The sequence below is a fragment of the Balaenoptera physalus genome, assembly GCF_965194825.1.
Source record: "Balaenoptera physalus genome assembly, chromosome: 2".
Classification (NCBI taxonomy): domain Eukaryota; kingdom Metazoa; phylum Chordata; class Mammalia; order Artiodactyla; family Balaenopteridae; genus Balaenoptera; species Balaenoptera physalus.
In genome coordinates this window covers 176208696-176232054 of record NC_138883.1, presented here as the reverse complement: position 1 = coordinate 176232054, position 23359 = coordinate 176208696, and the positions used below count along the sequence as shown (strand labels likewise).

General features: G+C 38.0%; 1 protein-coding gene and 1 long non-coding RNA gene across 7 annotated transcripts in view; one reads left to right on the top strand and one right to left on the bottom strand.

Annotated features, from left to right (window-relative positions):
* Window positions 1-23359, bottom strand: part of EPC1 (enhancer of polycomb homolog 1) — a 93750-nt gene that overhangs the window by 68348 nt on the left and 2043 nt on the right. The window lies entirely within an intron of this gene.
* LOC309656458 overlaps window positions 6-23359 on the top strand; it is a 41253-nt gene continuing 17899 nt past the window's right edge. For all 3 annotated transcript variants that reach the window (XR_014261372.1, XR_014261373.1, XR_014261374.1), the window contains exons 1-2: window positions 6-5928; window positions 18899-19013. This is a non-coding gene — a long non-coding RNA (uncharacterized lncRNA). The remainder of the gene's footprint in view (window positions 5929-18898; window positions 19014-23359) is intronic.

The following is a 23359-nucleotide window of genomic DNA, read 5'->3' as shown; positions in this document are numbered from 1 at the left end:
AAGTGTGAGGGCGAGAGCTCAGGCTATTTGGAAACAGGCAGGAGTGGCACCCAATCCGTGGGGAGTGAGTGGCTCTAATGAAAGCATTCAGGAGAGGCTTTTTGGAGGAGATGATATCGGGGTAAAAACTGTGTAGGGTAAGTATGGGTCAAGGTTGCAAAAATGAAGAGAAGAAAGGTATCTTGGGCCAGGGGAGCAGCACGTGGGAAGACCCAGAGCCCTGCGAGGGTGTGTCACATGCTGGGATCCTCACTGCGCTGCGGACCGTGACACTTAATTAGCCAGGTTGAACAGTTCTGAAAATACTGGCTGGATATTAGTACACTAGTCCTCGCCAGCCTGCTATATTAGATTTCTGAAAATCCTAGTAGTAGAATTCGGTTGATTGAGGAACCTAAGAACTAAAAGAGAGTCTTAAGTCATGAGTGAACCACCAAGAAAGTGAATGTAAAAAAATATATATATATATAAAACCTTCATTAAAATAACAGCCTATTGATAACATTCTCCATATCCTACACTAGTAATAATGGGCACTATACAACTAAGTTCCTTGTTCTCTAGAAATTCTAGACTCACCCTCCGTGGCAGTTTCAGAGACATGCTTACCAGTTAAGCTTGCCTTTTGCAGGTGATCTGCCTGCCGAGCGACATTTTCTTTCTGCCACCGGTACCCATCCAGCTCAGTGCCCTGGATTTCTGACTTGTAGGTCTTACTTGGTTCCCAAAGACCCACAGGCTGGAGTCCCAAGCCTCTTACATTCAGTTCACTTCCCTCCCTCCTATGGGGCAGGAGTGCAGCAATAAAGGCTCCGGTTTACTTTTCCTCAGCATCCTTTATCCAACCAAAAGGTCCCTTGCACAAATGGCTAATCCTGCACTGTCTTTCACTTTTTCTATTCCCAACTCAAACTTCCCTTTTTTTCTAAGTACCCCCAACAAGAGTGAGATGAAATTCGCAATGTTGCAAAAGATACATACTAATGTAAAGCTGTATATACTAGCCTTTCCCCAAAGGGAAGCTTTTGGTTGGGAAGGAACTTGCAGTATTTAAAATGGTTTTGATTCACGCCACAAATCTTTATTGAATAAGTAGGCAACACACAGTACCATCATGGCGGGGGATACAAATAAGATCCTGCTAAGGGGTCACCCCGTTAACCAAATGACCAGGACCAGGCAGGATGGTGGCATGCAGTGCACTGGGAGTTCAGAAAGAAGGCAGTCAGTTCCAAGGTGGGTTGATCAGACATTATGGGGAAGATAGCGTGTGATTTGGTTCTGAAGGATGGCTAATATTCCAACTGGTAACGGGAGTGAAATGGTAGAAGAAAAGGTCTTCGTGGGAGAGGGCAACTCTATGGACAGAAAGCGGGGCGGAGGCACCTGCCAGGTGTGTGTGGAGATGAGAAGGTTGACTTGGCCAGGGTTCAGTAGGAGATGATAACAACACAGGTATAAGATAAAACTGGCAAGAACTTGGGTGGAGGGAGAAGGAGTAGAAAGGAAGGAGACATATGTTTTAACGGTAATAATAATCACTCATAAGCTCATCACCTTGAAACATGATTCATTGCGATTGATTTCACACACGAAACGTCTGCTTAAACAACAACGAGAATATGTCAAATGCTAGAGCTCTGACGCTTCACTTTGCTATATATGGTAAACCTGAAATACAGCTCTAGATATTAGTTTATGCCCAGTATGTGCCCAAGTCCCATTAAATGCTCTTTGAAATTGTTTCTAGGATTTGCCTCCTTATTTCCTTTCCCACTGTCTTCACCATCACCTCAGCTTTCATCCCATCCCACCTAGAAACAACCTCCAAGTCCAAGTCTCCTTGATTTCGCTCCTTCCTTCAGTAAGCCTCGATGAAACTCCTACTTTATAGGCGACGGGGCTAACGCTCTCCTAACGGTGGCTGCTGGGAACCAACGGTGGCTTGTAGAGGCTGTGGGTCCCTGGGGATATGAAGATACAGAACAGACCGCCCTTCAGGCATTCACGGTGCGGTGCAGGCCCCCAAATCAGTGAGCCTGAAGCCCCATTTCCATCTGTATCCTCCCTTCGCCAAGTCACTGATTGATTTTGCTCATTAGATAGAGCCAATTTTTCTTTTTTTTTTGGCATGGTTGTCGAGGCCTCATAATTTTGCCTCACTCTCTCCAACATCATTTCTCCTTACTGCTTAAGACAAAAAAGCTCTTCACTCTGGATTTTACATCTCATCACCAGCTTTAGAAATCGGCCAAGTCTTTCCTGTCTCCAGGTTTTTTCTTTATTCCTTTCTCTCTATTCTCCCTGTCCAGCTTCAGACCATCTACTTCTAGCTACTGAAATGCTACTTCACAGGAATGTTTTGAAGATCAAATGAAACAATCCATGTCAAGCATTTATACGGTCTCCGGTCCACAGTAAACATTCAATAGATGTTAAGCTACTGTTGTTATCCTTCAAAATGCAACTCAGTGATCTTCCTTCATGAAATTTTGACGGCGTCACTTCTCTGGGTTCTAATTTCCTAATCTGAAGAATGAGTAAGTAGTTAGGTGAATTCAAAATAATTTTTAAGCCTTCGTCAATCTTTCTCATCTCTGAACTCCTATTAGAGTGTTCAATCAGTAAGAACGATAACTACCACTTATCGAACATTTACTGTGTGCCAGGCAGCGCAGAAGTACATTTTAAGCGCATCATCTCACTTAATTTTCAATATCTATGAGGTGTGTCCTGTTAAGAGAGGTTGCAAGTCCTGCCTCTCAAAGCTGGTGAGAGGCAACGCTGAGACCAGAATCCCTGGGGTCTGACTGCAGAGTGGAGCCCCAGAAACCAGATGATAAAGTGAAGTGAGGAGTGAGCTGGGAGTGAGCCGAGAGAGAGGCTTGGCAATCAGGGCAGGAGGAAGAGAGAAAGAAAGGGGGACGTATCTGGCCACCAGTTTCGTTGTTTTTGAAGGTGGGAGAGATGTGGGCATGTTTGTTTGCTGACAGCAAAGAATCGTGTAAATGGATTAACTTTAGGACCGACTTCCTCTGAGGTTAAATTCTCAGAGAAGAATTCCAAAGAAGATAAACTCTCATTGATGGGACAATAGATTAAAAATAATAATAATAATAATAATAAATCCTGATACCAGTTTGGGTAGCAGGAGTCCAGATTCTTCCTCCTTCAAGCATTCAACAAATATTTCCTGGATGTTTACAGACAGCTAGGCAAAGCCGTTTGTGCAGAAGAACAGTAATCAACCAGACATGATCCCTGTAGCCTCACAGAGCTAAGAATAAAGTAAGATACTGCGTTTGTATTTACTTGGGAAATGTGCAATTAATCTCTTTAAGACGTGTGATGCACAATGATCTCAACATTAAAAAAAAATGATACAGTGCTCTAGTTGAGAGCATTGTGCAAAAGTACTAAATACATCTTCACCTGCAGTAATCATTTTCCTTCACTTTCTTTTTATTTTCATAATAAGCTATAAAGAAATGGCATCAAGTAATTCTTCCAAAATAACATTTAGGAAAATAAAAACTGGAAGCCCTTTAGGATGTGTTGTATGTTAGAAAGTAACTGTTGCAATTGCGTTGCAGCATATTTAATAGGGTGTCACAGAAGCAATATCTGAACTGCTGATTTCTCTACAGAGTTGATTTATGCATTGGATTCAGTACATAATATTTAAGAACTATGTTTTGTATAAAATAAAAAAGTTCAGAATATATCCAGAAACAGTCTGCCTCTACCTTAAAAGAATAAAAGGCGAGGGCTTCCCTGGTGGCACAGTGGTTAAGAATCCACCTGCCAATGCAGGGGACATGGGTTCGAGCCCTGGTCTGGGAAGATCCCACATGCCGCGGAGCAACTAAGCCCATGCGCCACAACTACTGAGCCTGCGCTCTAGAGCCCGCGAGCCACAACTACTGAGCCCCCGTGCCACAATTACTGAAGCCCGCACACCTAAAGCCCGTGCTCCCACGCACCGCAACTAAGAGTAGCCCCCGCTCACAGCAACTAGAGAAAACCCATGCGCAGCAACGAAGACCCAGCACAGGCAAACATAAATAAATAAAATAAATAAATTTTAAAAAAAAGAATAAAAGGCAAATGATTAATCCTAGCAAACTACAGCAGGACAGACTCAAAATTATTTCAATTTAACTGTGTCTCCAATATACATGACTGAAACCAAACAGGTCTGTCTGAGAATGAGTTAGAATTTTTAAAAATCCACAGAATGGTTCCAGCAGTATTGGGGTTAGAAGAAAAAAAGAAAAGATAATGAAATATGATACATCTTATCGTGTAATGTAAAATCCTAAATTTATAGAAAACCTACTCCCAGCACAGCAAGGATTTTGCCAAAATTTAGACCACCATCCTGCTCGGGCTGGGGGGCAGGTGGTGATCGGTTAAGTCTGACCATTTTTAGGCTTGGCCTTTCGTAATTCCCAGGTCCCCTAAATCATCCGATCTTTCCCTCACCGTCCTGGTGGGCAGCTGATGAGACCTCTGTGGCCGCATTTTAATGAGGACACGACTAGATGCGGTTCGGGAAGTGGTGGGACTCATAAACAGGAAATCATTTGGAACTCGAACAGTAACAATTTAGTACTTGAGAGGAATGTCATAGATTCCAACAATTGATTTTCCAGAAGAATAAAAGTACATCTTAGAAAATAAGAAAAATTGAAAAAGAGTAAACCACACATATTAAAAAGATGTATTTCGTAGTATTTATCTAAACTGGATTATGTTAAATTACTGTTTTTTTAATAAATTTATTTATTTATTTTTGGCTACGTTGGGTCTTCGTTGCTGCACGCGGGCTTTTCTCTAGTTGCAGCGAGCGGGGGCTACTCTTTGTTGCGGTGCGCGGGCTTCTCATTGCAGTGGCTTCCCGTCACTGAGCACCGGCTCTAGGTGCACGGGCTTCAGTAGCTGTGGCTCATGGGCTCAGTAGTTGTGGCTCGGGGGCTCTAGAGCGCAGGCTCAGTAGTTGTGGCGCACGGGCTTAGTGGCTCCGTGACATGTGGGATCCTCCCGGACCAGGGCTCGAACCCGTGTCCCCTGCATTAGCAGGCGGATTCTTAACCACTGCGCTGCCAGGGAGGCCCCTTAAATTACTGTTGCCTTATTTAATCCAGTGACTGGCACTTACTGACAGACACTGTAGCCTACGTGTGGGTCCAATGTTGTAAGGGGCAGAAGGACAAAAACGAGAGGGAGGAGAGAAGGAAATGTAGGAACCTTTAGGTGCCCTACAATCTTGAGCATATGAAACATACTACTTCAGTGTTACACAGGTCAGTATGGTATAAATGGTACATGAGGGGTGAAGGGATGAAACTTAGAGGAACAAGAAAAAAAGCTGTTTAATGAAGTAGAAATTTATGTTGAAATGTTGCAGTCAAAGTTACCAGTGGGTGGTGGACAAAGAAACCTTGACAGAGAAGAAAGCATTCAAGAGGGAGACTGTGTGAACTGCCTTTGCTCCTATGACCCAAGGAAGGAAATTACTTCTATATTCATCTGAAACGTAATATTAGGGAAAGAAAAGTTTTACTTTCACTACATGTATTCTTCTTTATGATACTTTGAGTAACGTTGTGCCGATTGCTGAGATAAGCACTCTGGGTCCGGTTCCTCCTCTCTTCCAGAGATGCGAAGGGCAAGTGAATGGTCTCAAACCTGAGGCGTGTGGTTATGGGTGTGAAGAATGATTCATGGAATGAGGAGAAGGGTCTGGGGATGGAACCGCGGGGAACACCAACATCTAGAAGACAGCAGAGGCGGAAGGGCCGGGAGAAGAACAGAGGAGGCTGGGAGAAGCCAGATGACTATTCAAGGAGGTGATCAATGAGGAGGCCCCTGGAGACGCAGCAATCCCGACCGCCACAGGACAACGTGGGCGGAAAACTCACTCTGGTGAGTTGAGGCGCGAGCTGAAGGAGTCACGGGCTGAGCAGTGCCTGAAACGTGTTAATCAGTCATTTCCCAGGCAAGTCAAGCGAGGTCAAGTAACGAAGTGCCTTATGAGACTTTTCTAGGTACTCGCTCACAGGAGCGAGAGCACCTTGAAGGCAAAGAAATCAGCTTAGCCTCAGGACACAGCCAGGGACACGTCATCAGCACCGCCCCACAACATTACACGTTAGAAGAGAATATATTGCGTTATTTCTCAAGTCCTCACAAAATCCTGGTGACAGGAGGAAGTGAACCACATCTTCCATCTTTAAAGCTGCAGAAATAGTAAACAAAGGACCAACCTGACTTGTTTAAGTGAGTTACTGACAAGAGCATACGCCACACCCAGATCTTAAAATTTCTTCTGAATTAGGTTTCCCAAACACTAGACTACACTACTAGCTACAAGCAACACAAGGACACTGTGGTAACACATATATCTGGATATATATTTTGGTGTTAATAGATTTATTCATAAGCCAGTTAAATTTTTGATGTTTTTATTCCCTCCAGTCTTTCTGGCTTTGTTTTTGTTTTTCACTTTCTTATTTTATAACATTGGAATAATACTGTATATTATTTTGTGGTCCTCACTTCTCAGTATAATTTGAGATAGTCCCACCTCATTAACTATTCTTCCCAAATGTTAGCTTAGCGTTTTTCAGAAGTATGTTTCATAAAACACTAATCCCAGAAGTTATGTTCTGAGATGAGAGTTCCATAAAGAGTTACATATAAAACCAATAAGTCAGGGAAATATTGCCTATTATATCTTTCTCTTTAAAATACATATAGGCTCACAATGTATAGGCTCAAAGAAGTCCTGCAGAAATTTATTTACTTAGAACAGTGTTTTCCAAAGTTATCTCACCTTGCAACCCCTTACCATGCATGTACTATCAATTATTACCTTTAGTTTTATAAAAGCATACCTTGGGAAATTCTAACCTAGGCAATTCAAGGAAAGAGAAGTTTTATCTGATCAAGTTATCTAATTACTTAAGAAGTCTTACATGTGAACTTTGAAAAAACATAAAGTTCTTATAAATGTAAAAATGTATCTTTATTAACACTTAAGATTTTTATCCTGGTAAAAACAGTGCAAATAAGACAGGCACTAGAATTGAGCAGGTCGCTATACTTTGGCAATATATTTGGTGTTTAATACTAAATTAACTAAAATGTTTAGCTACATTTCTTTCCAAAAGTGTCTCCACTAAAAAGGGCATGTTGAACTTTGATTCAGAGAGTTTTTTAATTTAATTTAATTTTTTTTTACTCTTACTTATGCTCTTGGAGCTGCAGTTTCTCCATGCATAAGATAGGAATCATGATACAATCTATCACCTATGTTGTTACATTGATTCAATGAAATCATTAATGCAAAGAGTTTAGCAGGGACCTGACACAAAAGTCAGGATCAACCCACATGAGCTATTTTTTTAAGGATATTTTTTATTCTATTCCTTTGAATAGGTCATTCTACTTTTCTGAGCTTTACTTTTGTACATACAGTCTAAAACATAACACTCATTGTAAAGGCTTCAAAACTCTTAGCTAAGGAAACAAAACTAAGAAATTCTCAGATGAAACCAGAGACTGATACATATATAAACTAATCTATGTAAACTCTTACACTCATCTTTTTGTTTTGTTTCCATTTCGGAGTTTTGTTTCCTATGTTGAAATCTACAAGGACCTCTGCTGTACCCCCTCCCCCCATTGCCAATTGATTCACCAGGCGGTGGCCCAGTGACTGCTTAATCTCCAAATCTGGTCAAGCCTCCTCCCCAGGGGGTCAGGGCCTCTCTGCACAGGTTGTTAGGGTTTCTCTCAGGGTGAGCCTATGTGAAAAAAGAGTCCAATGCTATGTAACATTTTGTATTCAAAGTAGCAACATAGTGTAGTGAGACACAGCATTACATACTGGAAGGAACACTGGCTTCCATGTTGGAAGATGCAGATGCTCATCTAAGGCCTACCATTTACCAGCAGCACGAGCCTATAGAAACGATTTCATTACTGGGCCTTGAGCTTCTCGTATGCTTTATCTAAGAGAATACTTTTTCTCCTCCCCTCATAGACCATTATGAAGAACAAATAAGATAGTATTGTGTGTTCATTGCAGCTCTATTTACAATAGCCAGGACATGGAAGCAACCTAAGTGTCCATCGACAGATGAATGGATAAAGATGTGGCACATATATACAATAGAATACTACTCAGCCATAAAAAGAAACGAAATTGAGTTATTTGTAGTGAGGTTGATGGACCAAGAGACTGTCATACAGAGTGAAGTAAGTCAGAAAGAAAAATAAATACCGTATGCTAACACATATATATGGAATCTAAAAAAAAAAAAAGTGGTCATGAAGAACCTAGGGGCAGGACGGGAATAAAGACACAGACCTACTAGAGAATGGACTTGAGGACATGGGGAGGGGGAAGGGTAAGCTGGGACAAAGTGAGAGAGCGGCATGGACATATATACACTACCAAATGTAAAACCGATAGCTAGTGGGAAGCAGCCGCATGGCACAGGGAGATCAGCTCGGTGCTTTGTGACCACCTAGAGGGGTGGGATAGGGAGGGTGGGAGGGAGACGCAAGAGGGAGGAGATATGGGGATATATGTATATGTATAGCTGATTCACTTTGTTATAAAGCAGAAACTAACACACCATTGTAAAGCAATTATACTCCAATAAAGATGTTTAAAAAAAAGGAGATAGTATTGTGAAAAATCTTTGACAATTGCAAAGTGCCATATAAATATAAGGAAGAATATGTTATTTAATTTCAGTTTCACCATAGTTGGTTAGGAAGGGCATAGGTATATTTGCCCCCAAATAACACATTGAAACAGAACATCTATCAGCTGTTCAAATCGTGCAGTTGATCACAGAAGATTTTATTGCCAGTCTAGGGCCCTTTAGACATTTTCTTAAATAGGAAATCTTCAAGACAACACCAAAATTCACCCACTTTATTTAGTTTTCAATAGTCTTTCTTTCACCACTTTTAATTTATCTTGCCATATTTTATCAGTTATTCTAGAGAGAGTGTCTAGCACAAGATAAAAATTTAGGAAATCTATGATAAGTTTGAATTATTTTGAGATAAAAAATGTACCTGTATTATATTTTTTATGGTTATAAATTTTTATAGTTTTCTCAAATTTTTCCTTATCTAAACCCCCATTTAGAACAGAAAATAAAAATGTTTTCTTGGCTTTGTTCACTAATTTACCTTTAAAGCAGCATTCAAGGTTTCTGGCAGATGATGATACGGAGGAGATTTAAGAACAATTGTTAAAAGAGTGTAATATAGTGGTTAAAAGTGCTGGCTCCAGAGTCAGACACGATTTGGGTTTGAATCTCAACTCTGCTCTTTCCTAGCTCTGTGAACCTGGATAAAATTCTTAACTTCCACACTACACTGAGATAATGCATACTTCCAAGTATTGTTTGGAACAGATAAACAAGCCACATAAACAAATTTACTGAGTTCTTACTTTGGCCTGTGTGCTTTACTTGCACGATCTCATTTAATCCTTACAAAATCTTACAAGATGGCTTCAGTTCCTGTCATGATACTAAGATTTCAATAAGTGTTAGATATTATTTCACCAAAAAACCTGAGTATTTTTCTTATAGACTAAGAAATAGTTTCCAGTGGAGGGTGGAAAATTGGTTGCTCAGGTAGGGTGACCCAGGTCCTAATTACCTTCATTTTAACATAAACGCTACACTGGGTTTACACTAGCTGTTTAGTCCTCCTTTCTCTTGAACAAAAACATTCAAAACCCAAACCTTCAAAAAAAGAAATGCTATCTAAATAAAAAAGTGTTCCCTCTTGAATAATTTTCCAAACCCCATCCTTTCTCATTCCCTTCACAAAAATACCAGTGCCTGTGTCCGCATGCATGAACACACATACACACTTTTTTACATCAGGCTTGTAGGGGACACTATTGCGTGTTTCTCCAGCATCTGTTATCCTCCTTCCATCTTAACAGAATTCTCTTTGCCTTTATTTTCTTGGGTTGTTCCATAGCCTGTGCTTTTTTTGAATAACTAAACTTTCATGCTCTCCTTGAAAAACAATGATTCTTCAGCATTAATTTTTAACAATATTCTATATAATGGTCTCTCTTAATTCCCCATGGGAATAAAAAACAAAACAATTTTAAGTATACAGGAAATAGTCTAATTTTATAATAATATCGCCTCCATTATGTGAGTTTTTAAGACTAGTTTTTAAAAGCAAAGAGCTTTTTAAGCCATGTTACATTTTTATAATTGAGTCATCAATGAATTAAAAAATAATTCACACTAGGCTAGCTCATCTGTATTAAACATTTATTTATTAGCATTTTACTTTAAAAGATGTAGGTTCCAATCCTGGCTTTGCCACCAACTAGCTGTGTCATCTTGAGCTTAATTTCCCTGGACCTCAGTATCTTTGACTTTGAAAAAAAGGCCTAAGACTTATGCTTCCAACTCTCAGATTTTATGATTAGCTCCCCATTGCCGTAGTTGGTCGGAAAAAAATGGGGATACATGAAATTTTCTAAATGTAAAAAGCTAAGAAAAGAAAATTAAATTTGAGATATGTGATTTCCATGGAAACTATGCCTTCAGCATTTCCTGACTATATGTTTACATAGTATAGAAGGCCCTTATGAAGAGTATGAGAGCAAATAAAGTCCTAGAAGATATGCCTTAGGGAGGAGAGTAATTTCAATGAGTGAGTCAAGATGTTATACTGTGTTAGTTGATAATTAGTAACACTTGATGATTAAACAAAAAGTTCTTAAAGGATGCTTAGTAGAAGCAGTCTTGCCATAAGTGTGGTCAAATGTGATCTGAGAAATCCATGTAGCTTACAAATATATCATTAAAATTGGAAAAGATTCAGAATTAATATGGAAAGAAAGATAAAAACTTTGAAGCAAAAGCTGAAGCAGAAATGGTCAAAATAATTAAGTCTGGTAATAAAACATCTGCAGTTAGTCTGATATTATCACTGGGAAAGTGCAGGGAATTTCTATGTAATAAATTAAGAAAGTAATTGACACAATATTATTGTCCAAGCACTGAGAAGAAAATACCAAACAGCAACAGTAACAACAATAATAGTAACAATTTAACCAATAACAATTTGAAAAGTATGATGAAAGTATGAAGAGTACGTTTAAATATTACATCAGAAAACTAGGTTACATTTTATATACTTTAATAAGTTTTCCTAACATTGTTTCATTTATGGGGCTCCATCTCTGTGCAAGCATTGTATTACGAACCATGGGAGATACAAAGAAAAAGACGGTATTGTCCTTAATGAACTTAATTTGTGTAAAAACAAACAGGGTATGTCCTGTGTGCATATTCTGGAATACCCTGGTTTGAAAGGAACATTTAAAATAATTTTATATCTTTATATTTTCAGATTTACAAATGATTGAAATAAAGTATACTGGAAATGTTTCATAAATTTACTTTACAAAGTGGTTTATTTTCATCTCTTTCCATGATATTTAAGAACTAATTTTCAGGTTAACTATCTTAAACAGAAAGTTTATTCATCATTTCAGATTTTCCATAATGAAGTTGGAAATCAATATTCAACCATCTTGGAATAGTCAGCCATCAATTTATGTGACTATTCATCATTAAAAACTCTACAAATAACAAATGCTGGAGAGGGTGTGGAGAAAAGGGAACCCTCTTATGCTGTTGGTGGGAATGTAAATTGATACAGCCACTATGGAGAACAGTATGGAGGTTCCTTGAAAAACTAAAAATAGAACTACCATACGACCCAGCAATCCCACTCCTGGGCATATATCCAGACAAAACTCTAATTCAAAAAGATACATGCACCCCTATGTTCATAGCAGGACTATTTACAATAGCCAAGACATGGAAACAACCTAAATGTCCATGGACAGATGAATGGATAAAGAAGATGTGGAACATATATACAATGGAATACTACTCAGCCATAAAAAAGAACAAAATAATGCCATTTGCAGCAACATGGATGCAACTAGAGATTATCATACTAAGTGAAGTAAATCAGAAAGAGAAGACAAATGCCATATGATATCACTTATATGTGGAATCTGAAATATGACACAAATGAACCTATCTTCGAAACAGAAACAGACTCACAGACATAGAGAATGGACTTGTGATTGCCAAAGGAGAAGGGGTCGGGAGAGGGATGGAGTGGGAGGTTGGGGTGAGCAGATGTAAGTTATTATATACAGAATGGATAAACAACAACACATACTGTATAGCACAGAGAACTATATCCAATATCCTACGATAAACCATAATGGAAAGAATATTTTAAAAAGAATTTATATATATCTATCTATCTGAATCACTGCTGTACAGCAGCAATTAACACAACCTTGTAAAGCAACTATACTTCAATAAAAAAAAAGTAAGTAATTTATGTATCTATTAAAGTGACAATGGTATTATGGCAGTACATGGAAAGAAGCACCTGCAGCAAAGGTGAAACGAGGGGGCAAAGAGTAGTACATGAGGAACCCACACAGGGATCACGACCTCCTAAACATCTATGATGGACAATGAGAGAATCACAAAGGAACAGAGAGAAGAAAGTTCCTCCCTAAGTGTGTGAAGCAATGTGATACCACCTTCCTCACACACCTGAGAGAGAGAGAGAGAGAGAGTTTCTCTGTTGGGTGTCATGTAGCATTTGCAACGGTAAATTCCAGAGCTAAAAAGAAACTACCTGGAAATTTCCAATTTTCCACTCTTAACATCACTAACCATCCAAACTTTTAAAAAGTTTAGTAAGAGGTGAATTACGCCAGAAAAATCTTATGAAATTTCGTGTAGCTGATCTTGAATTTTAGATCTAAAGAATAAACAGTTTTAAAATAAAATTTCATAATCATAAAAACCCAAAATTTGAAATTCCATATATTTGGTATGTCAAATAGAATGTGTATTTAAAATTTCTATTCATTGTTTAACTCAGATTTTATTTTCAAGATTTCCCCCACTGTTTCACTAGTTCCTTTAACATCGTGTGGTTGAACAAGTGTGCTTCCAAAAAAATGCAAAATCTTAGAGTCAAATAAAGATGTGTTTCCAATTGAAATGTATACTTTTAAATTTTATACGAAATTTGAGTTCCCATACATTTGAAAGCAAATAATACATAGACAACCATCTATTTTTATGGTCTCAAATGAAGAGCAATGTCATTCTGCCATTAGCCAGCCTGTTATTTTTCTTCTTTTCTCTTTACATTTCTATTCATTTGGGGAAAAAGAATACTAAGTTATTATCAATACAAGTAGCCTTAAAGATACAAACTCGTAATTGTCAAGAAATAGTAAACAAAAGCAAATGAATCCCTTATGCATTCTTTCAGTTCTTCAGTGCCCTCATGCTGCCCCCTGCTGCCCAGTGTTCACACTTAACTGAAAATTGTCCCAGACTTTCAACCTATTATTTTACTTCTCTTTACTCCTCCCATCAAAACTTATCTGGCCGGAGATCCAGACCACTGGAGTTTTCCTCTACCAGCCTAATGGGTAAACAGGTTTATATAACAAAGAAGTAGCTCCTCCCTATTTATCCCATCACCATTTTCTGGCCAGTTACAAGCACTTGAACTGATGTTTGATGGGCAATGACTGACATCCAGGTTCCCAAGCTTGGGATTCCAAGTCCTCCCTGTGCTGTTTCCCAGCTACCATCATGGGTCTATCTCCCCCCAGTCTCTAGCCCCACGCATTACAGCTTACTGTCTACCCACACTGGACTTCTAGCTGGTATTCCCAAGTGCCATAGTGTTTTCTCTCCTCCTTGCCTATGCTCACACTGCTTTCTTTACCCGAATGTCTTCTCTCAATTTCTACATGTTGAAAGCCTATCCACCTTCCAAGGTTCTGGTCAAAAGTACCTGCTCCACGAAGTTTATCCCAATTCCCAAATCTTTCTCTTCTGTTCTCCCTTTAATCCTTTAAGGCTCTGCACAATATAGTTGTTGTTTTAATGTAGTAGAAGCTCAATAAGGATTTATTTAATGAGTGAAGAGCCGTTAGCAAAGGAAACTTAATTCTTGGAGAGGCTAGCTGACTCCCTGACTTTTCGTAGAGGACCTGGGAGAGGACAAAGGGAGCCTCTCTAATATTGCAACAACCTTCCACCTGAATGGAGTGATCTTTTTAATTCCCATCACACCAAGTAAGGCTGATTTTGATCCCTAAAATCAGGAGTGACTGTGAAAAAATGAACTTAAAGCGCATACTGAGTGCTTATGTCATGTCAGGCACTATTCTAGGTGCTTTAGAAGCATGAACCCCACTGTAATCTCACAGCAGCCAGGTGAGTAAGTAATATCACTTTGATTCATAGAAGAGAAAACTGGGGTTCTGGACAGTTAGGTAACTGGCCAAAGGTTATACACGTTGTAAAGGGCACACCGAGGAACGCAGATTGGTCGAAGCTGTGTATTTAACGTGTTCTCATAATGTCTTCAACAGAAATGTGTATGGACAGACTTCAGTCAGCTATCTGGAAGTTAAAAAACAACCTTGTCAATAGAATCGCCTTGGAAATTGTGACCACATAGTCAGACCAAAGCCATGAGACAGATTCAGTGTCAGTTAAGTCTGTTAATATCTGCAAGAGTTGATTGTCCTACAAGACAGAATGTGAAAGAATGTAGGAGCCTGCAAGAATTATTGATTTCTTGACTGGAATATTCTATATTTGTTTAGACTAAAGCGAGCCTAATGATGCTATATGTACATTTTTATTTATTTTGTTTCTTGGTATTTTTATTATATGACTTGCTCTGAGCTGTATGCTATGGCATTTTGTTTTCGTGATTAAGAAAAGTAACATCAAATAGTATAGGGTTTTTTGGGTTTTGGTGTTTTCCCCCCATAATAGGATAACCGGAGGATTTTTTGGCCTTTTTCTTTTTCATTTACATCTTCCACTTTTTAATACTACTTTATGAAGATAACCTGGAACGGGAGGGACTTCTGAGTTCTTTGAGTGCTTGTAGCTTGTAGCAGTGGTTAAGAGCAGGGGTTCCAAGGCAGGCTGCCTGCATTGCAATCTTGGCTCCCCTGTTCCCTAGTTCTGTGGCTCTTGAGACAGTACTTCTCTAAGCCTCCATGTTCTTCTCTGGAAATTGCGGGCACGGTAGTATTCACAGGGCTTTGAGGGTTACACGGCATAATTCACTTTAAGCCCTTAGCACAGTGCCTGAAACACAGTAAAGCTCAATAAATGGTAGCTATTATTTCTATTATTATGATGATTGTTATTTTTCACAGGAATGGGTATAAGTAGCGAGCTCTTAAGTTTTCTCATTATTGTAATTGAATAGTTACTTATAAGTAACGTCTGCCTTTTCTACCGAGCTACATCTATTATCAAATGCCATTTTTGGCAGACGGGAAGTAAAACAAGATTGTCCCCATGGGGAGTGTTCTTATGTGGTGGGGGAAACTGAAATTCTTAAATCTGAAACATGTTTATTTGTATCTACACAAAATAAAATTATTAAGAGAACTAAAAAAAAAAAAAAAAAAAAGAATGTAGAAGCCTGCCAAGTTCAAAGGTCTCTAAGGGATAGTTATATATTCTAAAAGATTAAGAAATACGAAATCCAAATATTTGTCAGTTGATGTAGCCACTTGTACGGGGACCAACGATTCTGACCTGCCTTGAAAAAAAGGTAAAGATATGACTCAATATCTCAGGGAAGTAGGCTTTGAGAATAGTTTTTGTTTTTGTTTTTTTTTGATAGAGTGAACATAAATAAGGCTCATTGTGTCACATCAGTGTCTCAGACAAGGATCTAATTGTGTTCTAATCAAAATCTCTGCTCATCAAGAAACTTCAATTAGCTGAGAAGGCAGACAAAAAATAAACTTGAGAAGGTAACACCACAAATTGTTTGGTAGGATAACTCTTTTCTTAGTAGGTAAGAATCTTTTAACTTCAGAAAGATTTAGAATAAGTACAGAAATGTTTTTTAGTCTATGTAATTGTTCTGTTTCAGAGCATTTGACCTAGTGGAGTAAGAGGTTAGCTTATTACACATTTAAGTAGAACTCCTACTAAGTTATATGAAGTATAAACATTAAAGAGAACTTAAGAATCACCATATTTAGAAGTTCAATTTATGAGATAGGTAAGACTTTCTTAACTTCTTAAAAATGTCTGCTAAAGTACCAAAGTAGGCAATCAGATGTAGTAAATGTATAAATGTATATAAAAAGTTGGGAGGTGTTTGTATAAGTGAGGCCAAAAGTCCTTCAATATACAAGACTATCTATAGTCTTTCAATATACAAGACTCACTCTTGAGGTCATCAAGTAACTTGTAACTGAAGAGTGGCAGTTGATCCATTTTTCTTCCAACTAAAGTTGTTCATTAGGCAATCAGCATATGTTGACAGAACTGGTTGGACTGTCCAGTTATTTTCAGTTTGAACCTTCCTCACTTCCTAGAAGATGGATTGTAGCTTTTGAAAGATTGAGATGAGGAGAAGTAGCAACACTATCTACTGACCACCCCAATTTTTGGTTTAGTGGCTCTCTTCCATAGTGTCACTCAGCAATTCTCAACCTCGGCTACGTACTATTGATAGAATCACGTGGACAGCTTTTGGAAAATACTTATGCCCAGATTCCACCCAGATCAGCTAGAACCTCTGAGGATGGGGTGCAGGCATTTTATTTTTAAGCTTCTGGTTGATTCTAAGTGCAGAGTTGAGAACCACTGGTCTACAGTGTGAGCCTACCGTGGTCTGAAGTTCCAAGAGAACTTTCCACAACTATGGACATTGCTGCAGACTGAATGTTTATGTCCTCCCCCCCCCATCCAATTCATATATTGAAATCCTAGCCCCCAATGTGATGGCATTTGGAGGTGGGGCCTTTGGGAGGTGATTAGATCATGAGGGTGGAGCCTTCATGAATGGGATCGGTGCCCTTGTAAAAGAGACCCCAGAGAGCTCCTTCTCCCCTTCTGCCGTGCAAGGACACATCTATGAACCAGGAAGCGGACCCTCACCAGACACAGAATCTGCCGGCACCTTGATCCTGGACGTCCTAGCTTCCAGAACTGTGAGAAATAAATGTCGGTTGTTTATAAGCCACCCAGTTTATGAGACTCTGTCACGGCAACTTGAACGACTAAGACAGAAACATTCCATAAATCTGTTGTCCGATAACCACCAGCCAGGTGTAGCTACTGAATGTTTCATTTTAATTACTTCAAATTTAAATTCGCATAGCCACATGTGGCTAGTGACCACTGTTCTGGACAGCACAGTTCTGGCAGTTCTGGCCATTTTAAATGATGCGTGTCTGTCATTACAGAGGTGCTAAGTGACGCTTTTTGATACTGGACGAAACCAGTACAAACCTGCCTCTTCGGGGTACTTCATCCCAGCTTCTTGGCAAGGCCTCCAGTGGATACAAGGATAACTCAACGCTTATACAGGCTTCTGGAAACGTTAAGGACATTGAATTGGCTGACTGTTTTTTACTCGTTTATGTGGGAGGTTTGTTTCTTGGACTTTATACTTTAATGAAAAATGAGCAAAAGCCTTCAGGACTAAATTATTTCTTTTTTTTAAATAAATTTATTTATTTATTATTTTTGGCTGCGTTGCGGTGCGCAGGCTTCTCATCGCGGTGGCTTCTCTCCTTGCGGAGCACGGGTCCTAGGCGTGCAGGCTTCAGTAGTTAGAGCACGTGGGCTCGGTAGTTGTGGCACACGGGCTTAGTTGCTCCACGGCATGTGGGATCTTCCCGGACCAGGGATCGAACCCGCGCCCCCTGCATTAGCAGGCGGATTCTTAACCACTGCGCCACCAGGGAAGTCCCTAACTTGTTTCTTAAGTCTCAAAGCAGTGAAGCAATTAAACTCTTGGAAAGGCCCTCTTGGCTCCTTGGGACGTGAGAGTGTTTTTCAGCTGGAGGTTGTGACCTCTGTCTTGGGAGGCTGGAGGGTTTCCAGTGCATTGGGGCAGCGGCCTGAGTTTGAGAGCTAAATATAGGTCATTGGCATGACGGCCTCTCTTTCTCAGTCTCATCGAAACTGTGTCCTTTTAATGAAAGTGGGGCTTTAGTGGCTGGTGGGATAAAATCTTGAGAAAAACCATCAAAATGCCACAGATACACAAGTCCTTTTCAGATGTAACTTGCTACCGAGTACAGCTAAGTTCTATTTTTACTTGCTTTTAAAAATAATTGGTAAATTATGGATTACTTATTTCTAAGTTAAAAATACACACATATATGAACTGATGGAAAAATAAGTCTCAAATCTGTTGTTCATGCTGAGGCATAAGAGGAACCCTCCTTCAAGTCATCGCCCAGCTCTCAAGCAGGCTATCCTGACCACCTATTCAATCCTGCATATGTATTTATTCATATATTCACCACTCATGAAATGACATCCTTTACAGTTTGGCACATTTCAAGCCAGCGTATTTACCTTGGCAGGTACCATCTGATCCTCTAGAGCAACGTCTCAAAGGCTGGTCTCTGGACTGAGAGCATCGCAGCATGTGGGGGCTGGCAACCTCTCAGGCCCCACCCCGGACCCACTGATGCCGGAACCCCAGGTGTGGGCCCAGACGCCTGGGTTTCAGGTGATTCTGGTGCACACTCAAGTTGGAGATCCACTGATTCAGAGTACACTGAATCCCCCAAAAATACCCCAGAGGGGAAAACTTCCATACGTCCCAAAGGTGGCAAAGATGGAAACATTTTGTCCATAAAATTGACCTTGTAAGTTGTGAAATAGGAGCCAGTATTCTCTTTCGACCTAGTGTTATGAATCATGAATTTACCCACTTCAACAAAGCCTCACTGACTCTCTACTCTGTGATCTTTTTTTCCCTATAGAAATGCAACTTCTAAAAGAATTTCATGAGATGTTCCTGACGAGATGAGATGCAGTACATGTGCCTTCAGCAAATTCAACATACAAAAATTCAGATATGTACAACTGATAAATTAGGTAAGCACTACTCATCTTAAGAAAAGATTATTAGATTTATAAAATTAGTCACTAGAGGATTCATTTAAACAGGGGTATCGTACAGTGCATTTAAAATATGCCAATTTACAGAACATAAATTCACAAATATCCAGTGTGACAGTATAGAAGAATAGGTAGTTATACAGGCTCTGATTTCAGACTTTCCAGGTTCAAACTCCAGCTTTTTCATTTACTGTGTAACCTGGGCCAAACCTCTCTAAGCCTCAGTTTCCTCATTTGTAAAATGGGTATAATAATTATCCTATCCCCAAAGTTTGTGTGAGGATTTAAGGAGATATTTAATAAAGGTAGCATTTAACCTAGAGGCTGGGACATAGTAAGCTCTAATTAAATGTTTGTTTTTTCTAAATTAGCTGCATCCATGAGCAGTCTGGTCTCTATGAAAACAGATATTCATGTTTTATCGTTGAAGAATGTTTTTACAAAGCCATTAAAGTTTATACAAAGCAAATGGGAGCTAGCCACATTGAGCACTGGCTACTCAGCAGGTGTTCACCTTTCCAAAAGCTCCTCCCTAGCTAAACTGATTAAGGTAACTTCAATCTCCAGGTCAGTGAAAGGGTTTAGGTATGAGCATTTCCTACAAACCTGGCCAAAGAACTGTAAGAAGCAGTGTGCTGTGGGCCTCTGGGAAAGAATTTCTTCCCTTCTAAAAAGATACATAAGAGAAACTCTCCTCCCTCTGGAAATTGTAATATCAGGATATGATGCTTGGAGCTGCAGCAGCCATCTTGTGACTATGAGGAAAGACACTGCTGACATTACGGCAATGTAGAAGAATGGAACCTACCAAGGAACTTGATAACATTGTTGAGCTATTGAACCAAACCTAGAACTGGCTTGCCTCCTGATTATTAATTTAGTTGAAATAATAAATCTCATTTTTTCACACCATTATCAGTAGGATCCTATGTTAGTACAAAAGCAAACTATATGATATAATACATTTAGTATCTTAATTGGCTGTATGACAAAATAATTTGGTGACTTTATTCTGGAGGTGATCTTAAACCACACGTAGAGATTTAATGAAGAGTTCCTTCCCTTCCAATTCATCTGTATATAACAGCAGTCTTACTTTCCTGCTCCATATCTGATGTACTTAACTAATTACCCGTTAGCTAAATGTCTAATTATATTACCTTCATAAATTAAAATACAAATGGTTATTATAAAAATTTCTGTTACATAAATATCATTAAAATTTTCAGAAGGTTTCAAAATAAAAATAAATATCTTAATTCTGATGTAATCCTTCAACACTATAATTGTATTTCCCTGCTTCATCTCACAGTTTTTATTGACATTGACATTTATTTCATGACAAGGGGAGCAAAATGTACAAAATGAGGCTTCACCACGTTAAAAAAAAAGTTTTCATTAAATGGACCTCACAAGGACACATCCAAAATTCCTACGACCAGAGTGATCCCCGTCTCCTTTCTTCTCAAGCGAATAAGTTAATATTTTATTTCTTACTTTGCAAAAGGAATTTGCATTAGCTAACCAGCTATTTATATAGCATCTGTTTGGGCTATATCTAAAATCTGAGGGCTATCTTCCTCTCACTGTGTCCCAAATAATGGTCCTTCAGTAGAAGGACAGAAGGACACTTTTTAAATCCTATATAAATAGATTAAAAATTTTTTTTTAAAGTTTTTACCCCAGAAATCTTATTTTGCCTTTATTCTCAGATGGGAACCTCCCACATCCAAGACCTTAGATTTAAGTATCTTTAAAATGTTGAACCACATTGGACTGTAAACTCCCTGAGAGCAGGGATCCTTGCCTCTTTGTCTTAATATTGTATCTCAGCCTTTTAGCATCATAGCACATAATAGGAGGAAAAACTAGAACAAACAAACCCCCCAAAAGAAAAAAATGTTGAATAAATCAAGTATAAAGGATACTCCTTTCATCTTTTTCTTCAAGAAATCATTATCTTTGCTTTACTTTCCCTTTAGAGTCTCCATTTGAGAATCTTTTGGGAAAGACAAAAAACAATGTCATAACACAAACACCCATTTGGTCTCTTATTTTCTTTCCCCGTCTCTTCCTTTGCAAAACATGTAATATGTCCAAGAAATAGCACAGGTAAGTACGCACAAAAAGAGGGTGGAATTAGAAATATATACAGTTTTATGTCTGTATTGAACTTGGTTTTCAGAAGGCAAAATTTTTAGCTATTTTTCCTTCTTTTAAAAAAATTTATTCCAAGGTATATTAGATTGGTTCTGGCTAATATTGATCTTTTCAGCATTTTATGATGTCATCTTAATATTACTGTAAATGTTTCTTCCCTTTGTTACTTCATCTTTCTGAATAGGTTTGCTAACCTGAAAATTTCCCCAATCTTTAGCAATAGTAATGCATACAAATTAATAAATTAGGAAATTATGTTGGCTCACTAAATGAAGTCTTAATAAAATTTTCAGTTTATTTCCATTATTGACCAAGCTCATAATTTCAAGTTCATATTTCTGAGGTTTATTGTTTGGAATTTGATTTACAGATTTTCCGTGTCTTTGGCATTATTTATTTCTTCTTTCTGCAAACTGTTTTTTGGCCATTTCACTACTCATTGACCCCTCCCCCTCCATGAGAGGGATGGGCAGGGTGAAAAAAATGATAACGATATTTTAACATAGTCAGTTTTGCTACTTGCTACTATCTCTGATAAAAAGGTGTGCAAGAAAAAAAATAAGTGTGTAATTGTTGACTGAAATGACATTTCAAGATTAAAAAAATAATTCTTTATTGTTCATGATCTAGCAACTGTTACTATGAAAAACTGAGTTAGTTCCCTATACACTACATTTAATAAAAAAAGATTTTTTCTGATAAAACATAGTTTATTATAATCATTCTAATCATAATCTCACCAAACTCAAACTAAATGCCTACAAAATGTTGTCAATAAAAAAAAAAAAAAATTAACGTCTAAAGAATCAAGAGCTAAAATGAAGCCCAAGGTGGATTTAAAAATGGAGAATAATATAAAACAATGAATTGTTTTTGCCTCATAGATTTACACCTCCTTATTTAGTGATGTAAGAGTCACAGATAGAAGAATATCTTTAACATAAATATCTATGGGTGATTTTAAAAAGTGAAGATGTAACTATAATGGTTACTCATAATCAATGATGTAATAGTCAATGATATAGGAGAACAAAGAACATTGCATAGCTACATATGGACTTCACAGCATCAGTCTGTTTTTAAAAGGGGGGCTACATTATATAAACATTTTTAGTTTTCACAAATTAAAATGAAAAAAGTCACCAGCTGAATAACAGAATATTTTAGCAATAAACATATTGGGCAGTATATTTTATTCAGTAGATTAACTTCGGGGAACTAAACTCCAGCACAATCAGGGGGTTAGATAATATATTTATACCTGCAGTATTTCATTCTATAAATAATCTATAATGTCAAAACCAGTCTTGATGGGGGCATTTAAATTTTATGAAGAGATAAAATGTTACAGTGAACATTTTCAAATTTTTATAGCAGAGTATAAACAAAATATAGGCATAATATATAATTATTTTTGAAGTTCAAGGAAAGGGTCCTACACAGATAAATAAATTATAGGGCCACAAAAATCGGAAATACTATTCCTAGTCATTTTCACACATTCTTTTACTTCAAAATTTTAACGATTAGTGAAATGAGCATTTACATATTTCAAAGTGAATAAAAACACTTAATAATAACTCCAGAAATTTTTACTCAAGAAATCATCTCTACAATCATATGAAGAGGTGGTTTAGGATACTATTTCAGTTTTTTTGTTTGTTTTATTTGGTAAAATAATGTGTTTTTAGGTACAATGACTGATTTCTCCCACTTTCTTTTTCAATTAAGGACATACTTACTATCTTCATAAACAACTAAAATGTTCACAGAGACCAGTAAAAACTATGTCATAACATAATACACATTTTTGTTCTTGGGAGGCTTTGGGCCTAAATCCCATATTCTCTAATCAGATAACTCCCAATAAGAACAAAGATGGAAAAGATTTACCCTGCATTTAGATATACAAATACCAATATTTTTAAAGTTAAAAGCAGTTGTATCCATATTCTTAAAAAAAATTATCCTATTCCAAAATATTTGCTCTTTTTAAAACAAGGATGTACATAAATTCAACTGAAGTATCACTTCAAAATAAAACAAACAACAATGTAGGCATTCTTATATGTCAAACTCCTAGAAAATTCCCAGGAGAAACTTAAAATAGTTATTTAAGAAATTCCTAGGTTCAAAATGAAATTCAACTTTTACAACGTTCA